The sequence below is a fragment of the Meles meles genome, chromosome 3 (assembly GCF_922984935.1).
Source record: "Meles meles chromosome 3, mMelMel3.1 paternal haplotype, whole genome shotgun sequence".
NCBI classification, from domain to species: Eukaryota; Metazoa; Chordata; class Mammalia; order Carnivora; family Mustelidae; genus Meles; species Meles meles.
Genome location: NC_060068.1, coordinates 133,589,874 through 133,602,453, shown reverse-complemented (window position 1 = coordinate 133,602,453; position 12,580 = coordinate 133,589,874). Strand labels below are relative to the sequence as shown.

At 44.4% G+C, this 12,580-nt stretch overlaps 1 pseudogene; it reads left to right on the top strand.

Annotated features, from left to right (window-relative positions):
- The window catches only part of LOC123939276, a 57,900-nt pseudogene extending 52,909 nt beyond the window's left edge, over positions 1-4,991 (top strand).
- Positions 4,992-12,580: the final 7,589 nt, after the last annotated feature.

The following is a 12,580-nucleotide window of genomic DNA, read 5'->3' as shown; positions in this document are numbered from 1 at the left end:
GAGCTTGACCCATGGCCAAGCCCAAAGTAGCCTCCAGAAAGTACAGCAAGTTATATGGCGCTAGGTGAACATGTAACCTTCTTACAGAGATGTGGGTAGGAGTGAGTGATTGCCAACAGTAACTTACCCCTCCCATCAAAATAATCCTGTGCCTAGTATAACCCCTGGCACTTAGGAGGGGCTAAAGAAAAAGTTTGTTGAATGAATGAACATGGTCAGAGAGGTGAGACAAGATCAAAAGATGGGCAGTATTTAGAGACTCAATGAAAATTTGAGCTCCAATTCCAAAAGGAATCTGGGAGCAGAAAACATTGTGAATCCAATGAGGTCATATAAATAAACTGCATAGTATTTTCTACCTTTTTTCTGTGGGAAATCTCACAGACATGCCTGTCTTGGGTATGGATCCTATGAGATAATTCATTGTCCAAAGTTCCAGGACACTTCTATTCTCCATCCTCCCTGAACCCCACCTCTCTTTGCTTGCTAGTTCCATTTAGATTTTGTGGAAATGGGAGCTGTAGATATGAGATGAGAAGGCAAATGCTCATTGCTCAGCACCCACCAATTCCAAAGAACTGTGTCATAGGAAGGAAGACATTCTCCTCATCTTCCTCCTGGAACATGGTCAAGTCACGCTCTCCAAGGGCACACAGGGCACTGCAAGACTGGAGGCATTTCAGACCAGGTGGTGGGGTGGTGGGGAAAGAAGTCAGTAGGGGTCAGGTCTGTAAACAACAAAATGAATGGCAATGTGGCTGTGTTTTAATTTAGAAATACCCATGCAAGCCATGCTTGTTAGCTTTTTTATTTTTTTTACTTTTAATTCAAACTAATGAAAAATTGAAAGGAAATGAAATGTTCCATGAGATTTAGCCAAACACTGAATAGGTCTTGTGGAATCTGACTGCAAAATTAGTTATGGAGAGCTTGGGGTGAAAGTCACTACTGAGATGAAACACTGCACTCCTATCCCTAAAAGGTGGCCGTGAGCACTGTGAGGCCTCCAGGAGCCTGTGCAAAGGTCCACCATCCTTGGCCCATTTCTCATTACCAAGAACATGAAATTTTTAAAAATGTACACACTGTAGTATATGAGCTGTGCTCAGTTGAGGTTTCTTGGCCAAAACACTCCAGATTAAACAGTGAAGACAGAAAGTTTTTATTTTATTTATTTATTTTTACTTTTACAAACAAATTTGTCTTTTATTTTATTTTATTTTTTAATTTCTTTTCAGCATAACAGAATTCATTGTTTTTCCACCACACCCAGTGCTCCATGCAATACGTGCCCTCCTTAATACCCAACACCTGGCTCCCCCAACTTCCCACCCCCTCCCCTTCAAAACCCTCAGATTGTTTTTCAGAATCCGTAGTCTCTCATGGTTCACCTCCCCCTTCAATTTCCCTCAACTCCCATCTCCTCTCCATCTCCCTACGTCCTCCATGTTATTTGTTATGCTCCACAAAGAAGTGAAACCATATGATACTTGACTCTCTCTGCTTGACTTATTTCACTCAGCATAATCACTTCCAGTCCCATCCATGTTGCTACAAAAGTTGGGTATTCATCCTTCCTGATGGAGGCATAATACTCCGTAGTGTATACGGACCACATCTTCCTTATCCATTCGTCCGTGCCCTTCGACAGAAAGGTTTTAAATTAGATTCTGAGATTATTTGAGTTTGTATGTGTGTTGAGATAAACGGAAATGCACACAGATATAACGATTTGTGAATTAGAAACCATGAGAAGAGCCACCACTGAATGGTTGTAATACCTTTCTTTCATGGAGCTGAGTATCTCACACGAATTTGTTTGTCTTTAAAGCTGAAACAAGGGCCTCCTGGGTGGCTCAGTGGGTTAAAGCCTCTGCCTTTGGCTCAGGTCATGATCCTAGGGTCCTGGGATCAAGCCCCGCATTGGGCTCTCTGCTCAGCAGGGAGCCTGCTTCCTCCTCTCTCTGCCTACTTCTCTGCCTACTTGTGATCTCTGTCTGTTGAATAAATAAATAAATAAAATCTTAAAAAAAATCTAAAAAAAAAAAAGAAAAGCTGAAACAAGGGGCGCCTGGGTGGCTCAGCGGGTTGAGCCTCTGCCTTCGGCTCAGGTCATAATTTCAGGGTCCTGGGATCGTGTCCCTCATCAAGCTCCCTGCTCAACAGGGAGCCTGCTTCTCCCTCTTCCTCTCCCTCCGTGCTTTCTCTCTCTCTCTCTCAAATAAATAAATAATATCTTTTTTTAAAAGAAGCTGAAACTATTTTGGGTAGTGATCTCTCATTCCCTGGGTGTCTAGACTTAACTTTACCATGGTCCCTTCATGTAGGCAGAGGGGAGACATTTGAGCTTACTACCTATTCTCTCCTTTCTTTCTAGCTGATGAGTTAGCTTAGTAGAACACCATGTTAACGTAGCCAGAACCTGTGCATTAAATCCAGTTAGTTTTGCTTGTCATGAAGATTTCACACATCATTCTGTCTAGCCAGCCATCTTGAAAATTGGGTAGAACAACGAACCCAGATGATTCCTTGCTGCTAGCAAGGCTTGGAGGGTTAGTGCACCATACTCTGGCCACACTGAGCTTCTCTAAGCAATTTCCAGGCTCAGGGCCTTTGTAGGGCTATTCCCATGGTCTGGTATGTTTTTTTTCTGCCTTCCTTTCCTGGCTAATTTCTCAAGTTTCAATTTAAACATGCCTTCTACAGAAAAGACATCCCTGACTATCTATATCCCACTATCCCCCTCCATCTATACCAACTTCCTCCTCCCTAGGACTTCCCGATAGCACCCCACTCTTTCACTCTTTGAGACTCTCAGCGCTTGTTTGGTTGTTGACTGGTGTCTTCAACCACACTCAAGTGCAGGGACAGAGATTCTTTCTGTTTCGGTCTGCTTCCCCAGCGCCTAGTAGCCTAGACACTAGCCAGGCCTATGGATGCTCAGAGTTGCTGAAAGAGTAAAAGGTCTGCTAACAGAAGGTTAGTAATATCTAGGAATGTTTCACTGTAGAGATGGAAACCCTTAGTGGTCATGTGACCCTAACCCTTGGAGACACCAGACCCACATTAACTGATAGAACTTAGGTTACTTTCATGCTCCTCTACAAATGTACCACGGCTTGTTTATTCTCCCGGCAATTGGCATTTGGTGTGTTTCTAACTTCTTGCCCTAAGAAACAATGCAGCGGCCAAAATTCTCATATATGTTTCTCTGTGCGCATTTGCAACCATCTCCCCAGAGCCTGTGCTTAGGAGTGGAACCAGTAGATAATAGGATATGCAAATCCTTATCTTTCCAGGCTAACACCACTTCTTCTCCACTCATCATGCCCAGCAGCTGTATCTGAGCGTTCCTGTTGCTCCACTTTCTTGGCAAGGTTTGATCTGAACAGATTTTTTAACATTTGCTAATCTTGTGGGTGCAAAACGGCAGTTTCAATTTTCATGAGTCCATCTACTTGGGCCAGAGGTTGCAAACTGGTTGCGTGTAGCTGAATGGGGCCTGCGGTCTGGATGGCATCCATGGGTGTGTTTTGTTTGACCAAAGGGTATTTTTCGAACCAAAAAATTGAATTAGTCACCAACATTTGAAAATTGGAAGATTTCCCTTAAGAATCCAGACTTCTGTTTTTTTTCTTGAGGAAAAGAAAATGGGAAGACGTCATGACATGGGGCCCAGAGTCACGCATGACCACAACTGGCAGCCAACAGTCATGCAGGCGACAATGCTTTGCACTTGTCCACAGTCTTATAGATGACCTGTATCTTGTGGTTACTGTACCTTTCTGGCCCTTGTGGGCTTATAAATTGCCTGCCTTGTCTTGAGACTTTGTAAAACAGAAAAGCCTTGGAAAGGGGGTGATGCTAGATGGGTACCCCCTCCCCTCACTTTCACCAGGAACAACCCAGCACAGTCCTGGACACACAGCTCCAGATACAGTCCAGAACACTTGCGGAGCTCAGGGTCCTCTTCCCGAAAACCTCTTCCCATTCATCTCACTCTGCTGTGTGCTGCTCCCCTCTTTCAGCGCTTCCTCGGATGAGACCTTCCCTGACCTTGAACTTCCTAAGCCCCTTGGTCTGTACCCCTCTTGAGACACCTATTTATTTTCATGCTGTACTATGGTTATTCGTGTGCTTGCCTCCTTTCCCTTCTTTCGTTGAAAGCCCTGTGAGGCTGGGGACCATGTATTTACATGTCTGTCTTTTTAATGTTTATTTGTTTATTTTTGGTCCTTCGTGATACTTGAAAGTCATGGCTCACATTCATTTCAATACACATTTATTAAGTGCTCACACACCAGGCATTGTGTCGGGCACTAGGACCGGGAGATGCCATCACCGCCTTTGGGGATCTGGTAGAATCCTGGGGAAAAGGACCACATTTGCCCTTTTGTTCGTTCGTTCATTCCTTCCTTCCCCCTTTCCTTTAAACAACAAAATATGTTGAATGCTTCCTATGGGCCAGACAGTGCACTAAATGCTGGGAAGAAAAGCAGACAAGATCCTTGTCTCATGGATCTCACAGACCAGGGAGGGCACAGATGCTCAGTTGCCTAAGACTCCAGCAGCCAGCCTCCCCTGGGAGTCGGACATGGGAGCCAAGGTCAGACCAGAGCTGATCTGAAAGAAGACTGGAAGCTAACCAGATGAGTTTCTGGTGATGACAACCTCCCCACAAGGATGTGACCCTCTCGAAGGACCTTCTCCCCCTATCCCTAGAAGAGAAGAAGAGGAAGCACGAGGAGTGCCTGCTACAGAGCCCCAGCTCCTTCTTCACAGACGTGAGCTGGCCCGGATGTTACAAAATCCACCACCCTCGGCCATGCACAAGCAGTAGTTCTGTGTGTTGGCTGCTCCACATCCTCTGCCAGTCCACAGGAGGAAACACGGGGCTTCTGGAAGGATGCACCTTCAGACCGAAGCACCACCCAAAGCATCTGGAATCAAAACCAATGGGAAACTATCCCAATAAACACATTGTGGATTAAAAAAAAGAAGAAGAAGAAGCCAACCAGATGAAGCAGGGAGGTGGAAAGGAATCTTTGTTCCACGTCCATGCAGAAGAGCTAACGCATAGGAGTTAGTTATGGCGAGAGGAGCAGAGTCAGTGTGGCCGGAACCGCTGGGGCATGTGGCACATGAAGCTAGAGACGTAGGTAAGCATCAGACCCCAAAAAGAAATGAGTGCAATCAAGCATTTAGGTGCTAACAAAAAGGTACGTGCGATTGAGACACTCAATGGTCGATCGAAGTAAGGCGCAGGTAAGTGACTATATAGAAGACTATTCTAGAAATTTACCACCTGATAGGGAAGATGGGGGCCGGGTAGACAGGTTGCTGCTGTTGAATCAAGAAGAGGCAGAATGGAGGTCGAACATTTCAGAGACCTCCAGGTTCTGCTCTAGCTACTGCAGGAAGAATCCTGTGAGCCTGGAGATTTATTAAGGAGGGATGGCTCTTTGCCCTCACGCCTGACTGGAAAAGGAATGGCCTTCCTCAGGCTTCCATAGTCCCTGAAAAGAGGAGGATTAGCTGATTAGGTCCACAATGAGCCAGCCATAAGTCACTGACAGCACTTGGAATTTAACTGTAAGGAGCAGGTCTTATTTCCTAAGCTCTTGCCTTGCAAGTGTACCTCAAGGCTTCTCAGGTGAACAATCCTCCTAAGTAGACTTTTTTTTCCCTCCTTCCTCTGCGTTGAGGCTGCCTGAAAGCTTCCAGGCCCTGAGTTGATATTCTAGGCCATGCTGGTGGCAGAGCTCTTGCAGGCACACAAATGAAATCTACAACATCCTTGGGGAATGCTCCCCTTTGACCCAAAGCTACTCTTAAGATTGGAGGAACTTTCTTCTCATGGGGTTTATTATAATTGATTCCAGAAAATGATAGCCAAGTGTAAGACCCTACTGGCCTGTGGCTGGTTTGTGTGTTTGTTTGTTCTGTTGTTGTTAATTTATCAAGCATGAAGGAAAGGAGCCTCCTGTCGCCCTGTGCTTAGCGCCACCCACCTCTGCCCTTCTGTTCACTCTGGACTTTTGCCTGGAATGCCCTCTCTCCTTTCAAGGGCCAAGTCTGCCATAAAGCCTTCCCCAGTAATGTCAGACCACCATGCTACATCTCTTTCCTGATCTGCTCACCACTCTTACCAATGACTCTGTACACATTATATTTGATTATATTATTTATTTGTGTACTTTTTTATATATGTATGTGCCTTGGGTCTGCAAGAGAGTTACAATTTGGGAGGAGGTGAGTAAGTATTTTCTGAATGTATTAAGGACATATAAAACTCAAGGACGAGGACTAAGTTATAGTCCCCCTTGCTTGCCCCTACTATGCTGCATCCATTGATGGGATCATAAGAAACGTTCAGTAAATATTTTTGAAGTGAATTAAACAACAGAAGTTAGACTGGAAGGTAGTACAACACAGTGATTAAGAGCATAGAATATCAAATCAAGTAGCCCTAAGTTACCAGCTAAGGACTTAGATGAGTTCAGTAATTTCTTTGTACCTCAGTTTCTCCATTTGTAAAATGGGGACCGTAGCAGTCTACTTACAAAGGTTATCACTGGGGAGTGAAGAAGGTAATGCCTATACACAGGCCTAACTAAAGGCAGCTCAAATGAGCCACGGAGTGGGCTGTGACCAATTTAACTGCCCAGGAATATGGAGAGTTTGACTAGAGTTTTGAGATTGAAAAGGGAATCAAAGAAGTAGACAGCTTTGTTGAAGCTTAGAATCAACCTCAAAATAACAAGCCTCCAGGAAACATTCCAAGTTGAGTGACCCTTAACAGAGAGGGACACCAGAAAGTAAAACCAAGCAGGATGGGGCAGACTGGTCGTTCCCAAATTCACACCCCCTTATACCATGCCAATGTGGTTATTCCCTTTTCATTCTTTTTCTAGCCTCAGAGAGAAAAGTTTGATGGCACCTTAGTTTGGTGGTCCTTGTTCAGTCGCTCTTGAACCCTTGCTGATCTCCTTTCTGTGGAGGAAAGCCTTCACCTCAGGCCGCAATCCTTTCACAGCCCATTGTGTATTTTAGTCAGAATTCAATATCATTGTTCTGCTACTTATTTTTATGACTACCTTTTATTTAAGTTAAGTAATACTGGATTTCCCATTAATAGTAATATAAAGTTTTGTTTTACATTTTTAGGAAAATAAGAAATTGAGAATTAAAAATTAAGTAGACCTTAAGTCCAGGAGGTCCAGAGTTAGGTAAAATATCATGAAGACGTTCTAGACCAGTTCTGCTCTTCAGGAGTTAGGCAACTTTGCAAATTCACTTCACTTGCCCAAGCTGCCCATTTTCTGGTCTATAAAGTAAATGACTTAGGCAAGAAAGAATCGCTGTGGTTCCTTCTTTTTTTTTTTTTTTTTAATTTTTTTTTTTTAAAGATTTTATTTATTTATTTGACAGAGAGAGATCACAAGTAGGCAGAGAGGCAGGCAGAGAGAGTGAGAGGGAAGCAGGTTCCCTGCTGAGCAGAGAGCCCGATGCGGGACTCGATCCCAGGACCCTGAGATCATGACCTGAGCCGAAGGCAGTGGATTAAACCACTGAGCCACCCAGGCGCCCTGCTGTGGTTCCTTCTTGCTTGTATGTTCAAGCATTTGGTCGGGGGAGGTGTCAGAAAATCCTCCTCGGTGGTGGAGGGCTGACTTGGCTTGGAAGAATTTGCCTTGCGGGGAGGTGGGGGACAGTGAGGCTGAACAGATGCCCCGTGCCAGGGACACACAGGGTGTATTTATTCTCTGGCTATGCTTATTCATGTGCACCAGCCCCAAGTTTGCCATCCTTATTTTAGGATTGAAAATGTTCGTTTCAGACACCCGAACTTGGAATTGGCAAGTAAAATGATACCAATATGTGGTCAGTTGAACTCATATTTCCTTTCCTTGTGACCTTGGAAAAAATAATGTTTTCACCTCTCTTAAAGAAATGGCCATCGATGGATCCTGTTCTCTATTTTCTGTTATGCCGATAGCTATCACTTAGCCAGCTTTTAGTGTGTAGCAGGCTCTCTGCAAAGCACTTTCAGCATTTTATAGTGCTAATCTTGCAACAATTTGAAGAGGGAAACACGCTATTATTCCTGTTTTACAATGAGGCGACTGGGGCTCAGAGAGCTTAAGTGACTTGCCCAATGTCATATACCTCATAAGAGACCGAAATGGGTCTCAAATACAGGTCCGTTGGGTTCCACAGGCAGGGCTCGGAAACCATTATTTTGTACGTTGTTAGAATTTTCTGTATCAGATTTTTTTTAAATCTTAAAAGGAAAATCTATGAGTTGATGATCTAAAATGGAGGGTTTCTTTTTGTAAAAGAAACTTAAATGTATTTGAGAAAGGTTAACAGAATGGACTACTTTAAGGATATTAAAATCACAAGAGGACAGACCACGCAAATGCAGGAAAATGTTCACGTGCAAGGTCACTCATGAAAAACCAGTGCAAGGGGGAATGTCCTTACTGACCACAGTGCTATTAAAGCAGTCTTAATATACATTGGCAAGGACTGCCTGGAATTTGGAGGATGTGGATAGTTCAGAGTTCAGTGTCTTCTAGGCTCTTTTTTCCTGCAAGTTATTTAACTCTCAAATATATAAATGAACGTAGAGAACTGAGGAAACTTTGTTGTTGTTGTTGTTGTTGTTGTTGTTGTTAAAGGGAGGACACCAGGAGTTATTGTTAAAGGAGCCTGGTGATGGCTAGAGCCCTGGCCTTGTACGTTACAAGCTAGCCTGAAGTAGCTAGCGAGTAAGTCATTACTGCTTGGGACCAGACTGCAGTAAAAATCTCTCCTGAACTCTGATGCCTTTATTGTCCTGATTCCTCTTCATTGGATCAGAATTTGGAGAGGAGCTTCCTCTCGCCAGAGGTTCGTAAACGTTTTGGCTGACCGACCTCGAGAAAAATGCACATGCGCACACACATAGAACACTTTGCAGACGATTTCAGGGGACCCCTGAGCCCCTGGCCCTTTGCGAAGCACCTGCTGAAAAGCTCTTCTGAAATCCCAGCTTGGATGGGTGGAATAAAGCTGGGGTGTCCATGACGGGGTCTGGATTCATGGCAGGAAAGCAGAGATGTTCGTCCTGGTGGTCTCTTATGTTGGCATGGGGTCCTCCACAACTGTTTTGTGTTCTCGACCACCTTCCGGGCTGGACGGAGCAAACGGTGCCATGGTTTTAACAGCGCAGAGCTGTGAACTGTCGCTATGATTAAAATGCCAATCTTGTTACTTACCACTTAGGTACAACTGGCCATAGTACTTAATTTTTCTGAACCTCTGCCTCTTCTGTAAAGTGGAGATGAGCTAGCGGCAAGGAAGACAAGGAAGATGATAGCTTGCTGAGTGATTGCGAAAATTCCATAACATTCATCCTGTAAGCTCTTAGCACAGTGCCCCGCACAAAGAAAACCCTAAGGAAACAACTTCCTTCAGCGAACATATTAGTAATGAGCATGGTGACACCTCTGTCCCAGATCATTCTTCAAGCTCATTTCTCTTTATGCCTTGTCTAAGTTATAATGCGTTCATGCGTTTACTATCTACCATAGGTAACTACACAGCTCTATATTAACTATATTTTTTTCCTTTTTTTTTTCACATAAATTAGGTACCTTTTCAGAGAAATTAGTGAAATGGGTCATGAAGTAGTCCTGTCTATAAATTTCATTTCACACAATATTAAAGATTTGTTCTGAAGACATACTTGTAAAATTTTGTCATTTAAATCAAAGGCTTCCCTGGCTAAAGCTTGCTAGTAATTTACGAGAAATTGCCAGTGGTTAACCAAGCTCTAATCTGCCGCCACTGCTCTTGTTCTCTCCAGGGGCCTCCCTCCCCGATGCTGTCCCCCAGGGCCCGCTGTGAGGCGCCCCCGCCCCCATCTTTCAGTTCTCATTTCAAAAATGACTTCCTCTGTCTTCCCTCATTGCAGCCTTAACCCCTCGCCCACCCCCATCCCCATCCAATTAGCAGTTCCTCTACTGGAAGTTCTCCTTTATTGTACTTATTTCCATCTCTAATTAAACTGAGTGATGATTTGACTCCTATCTGTTCTCTCCACCAGACTGTAACAAACAGGAAAGCAATGTCCCCGTACTGGTCATTCACTCTTTGGGCTTCGCTTTTGGTTGAATAAACATGTTCTTTGGGCACAGACCCTGCACCCCGCCCTAGGACAGCTGATGCTGTGTCTCCCATTCTCACAGAAAATGTTAAGGCAGGTAGCATGTTGTTCATAGTAACCCCCAAGAAAGCAGAGGGTCAGAGGGTATAAAATAACTTCCTTCAGATTACAAGGTAGGTAAATGGCTGCCCCCCTTCCTCCCAGGACATCTGACTTCAGGCAGTGGAAGGCAGGAGTCTGCAAAGCTCTGGAGGGCTGGAAGGCAGACTCTTTGAGTTCTCCAACACCCCACAGAATGGCGTCTGCAGTGAGTCAATTAGAAGAGCATCACCAAAAACCAAGTCCTCTTGATTAATGAGGTGCCCCCAAATGAGATGTCACTTGTCATCTCTTTCCTCCTACATGATCTGGATCAAAATCCCAAGGTAAAGGAATCATTTTCCATTTTTTTTTAAGATTTTAAATTTTATTTTATTTTATTTGACAGAGATCACAAGTAGGCAGAGAGGCAGGTGGGGGGGCGGGGGGGAGCAGGCTCCCCACTGAGCAGAGAGCCCGATGGGGGACTCGATCCCAAGACCCTGGGATCATGACCTGAGCCGAAGGCAGGGGCTTTAACCCACTGAGCCACCCAGGTGCCCCTCATTTTCCTGTTTCTAAGGGAAATCTAAACACGTGAACATTCAAAAACAACTTGTCATCGGAGAGAGAGTCAAAACAGGTTTCAGTATTAACTTCTCAATGATTTTTGAAACATGCAGATCTTGTTGGAGCAGATGTGCCACAAATGGATGGTATCCAGTGTCCTGTTAAAATCTGCGATGCCTCAGAGACTATAAAAATAAAATTCTAAACACAATTTCATTCTGGCAAAGGCTGGGTAACCATTCTGGATTGGACCAAAATATCTAATTGGCTCGGGCACAGAGGATCAATGGCGTTCTCCAGTTGGTGAACTTCTTCTGTGGAGATTAAATGGAATCATGAGATTGTAATTAGTCGTAATTATAGCAATAGTTTCCTCTGTTTTTTCTCTTTGCTGAGGCACTCGCCTGTGATGGCTTTGGAATAACTTGTTCCTGAGCCTGGGAAGAGCTCCGAAAAGGAGGTTTTCCATTCAATTCTCTGATACCCTATTTATGCTTTAGGACAAAAATGAATTGCCTTTAGAGTTAGTTATTCATTTCAAAGGTTTATATATATATATATATATTTCTTCTTCCTCCAAGTGAAGCACCAGGTTAGGGAAGCATCAAGGCCAGCTACAAGGTGCAAACCAGCTTCATCACTGAGGGACACCATTCCTAACCTGGGAACACCAGTAATGACATGAAATCAGATGGAGGTTCATTCCCTCAGGAAGGACAGGAATAAGAAGCTGCTGCTTACACCCCAGGCTCTGCACAACCTCTTTTTTGACTCTTTTCCAGCTATGGAGTGTGGAGATAAATTACTCCCAGGATGTCTGGAGCACATCCCCCATGGAATGCTGGTTTTACTCTTTTATCTCCCATTTGATTGCTGAGTTCCATCCTTTTCCTCCACTCAATAACAGAATTCTTTGGTGAAGACACCCATCACTCATTCCTTTTGTGAGCCCATTCTTTAAAGAAATGTAGAGTAATAGGAGTCCTGCCCGCCCCATGTATGGAAAATTCTGGAAACCCCTTACCCTGGGCAAAAGTACATACAGTCTTTGCCAGCTTCTAGACCCTACTGAGGTAGGGAAACACAGCAGACAGGGTCAGAGCGCATTTATAGCTTATCTTGGAGCCGTCTAGAAGGAAGATTTGCCTTGTGAGATTGTTATTCCTCAGAAGTAATAAGAATAATGAGCTACAATTATACAGTGATTACTGTGTGCCAGCCAGTCAATCACCAGATCTTTCTTGCATGCACACTAAGTTACCAGCACTGTTTGAGCTCCTGGGAGCAAAGCAAGGAACATGTTGCAGACCCAGTCCTTATCCTGGTGCTTACATTGCAGTGGGAAGCTTCACGTAAGCCCCATGTCTGAAGTTCTTCGCTGCAGAAACAGAATTTGACTCGCTCAGTCTGGGAATCAGAACTAAGGAAGAGGGAGCAGAAATTTCAGGGACGTGGCCAGGGTCAGGCCAGCAGTGCTGAAAAGCTTGTCCCGGACCAGCAGCAGCAACAGTGGCAGCAGTTCCAGACCTGTCCCCGGTGCAGATTTTCAGAAATTCTGGGGCTGGAGCCTGCAAGCTGTGTTTTACAAACCCACTACTGATTCTGATGTTTGCTAAACTCTCAGAGGTGTTGGATGGAACGTAAGGAAGAATGCTCTTCCCCATGGAGTTTTCCAGCAGCACACTGAGCTGTCATTGCCATAGAGTTCCCTACCCAGGGAGTCTGCAAAGAAGACGACTTGAAGAAGAAACGAAGGGTTTGGATGGACTTCAGCATTTC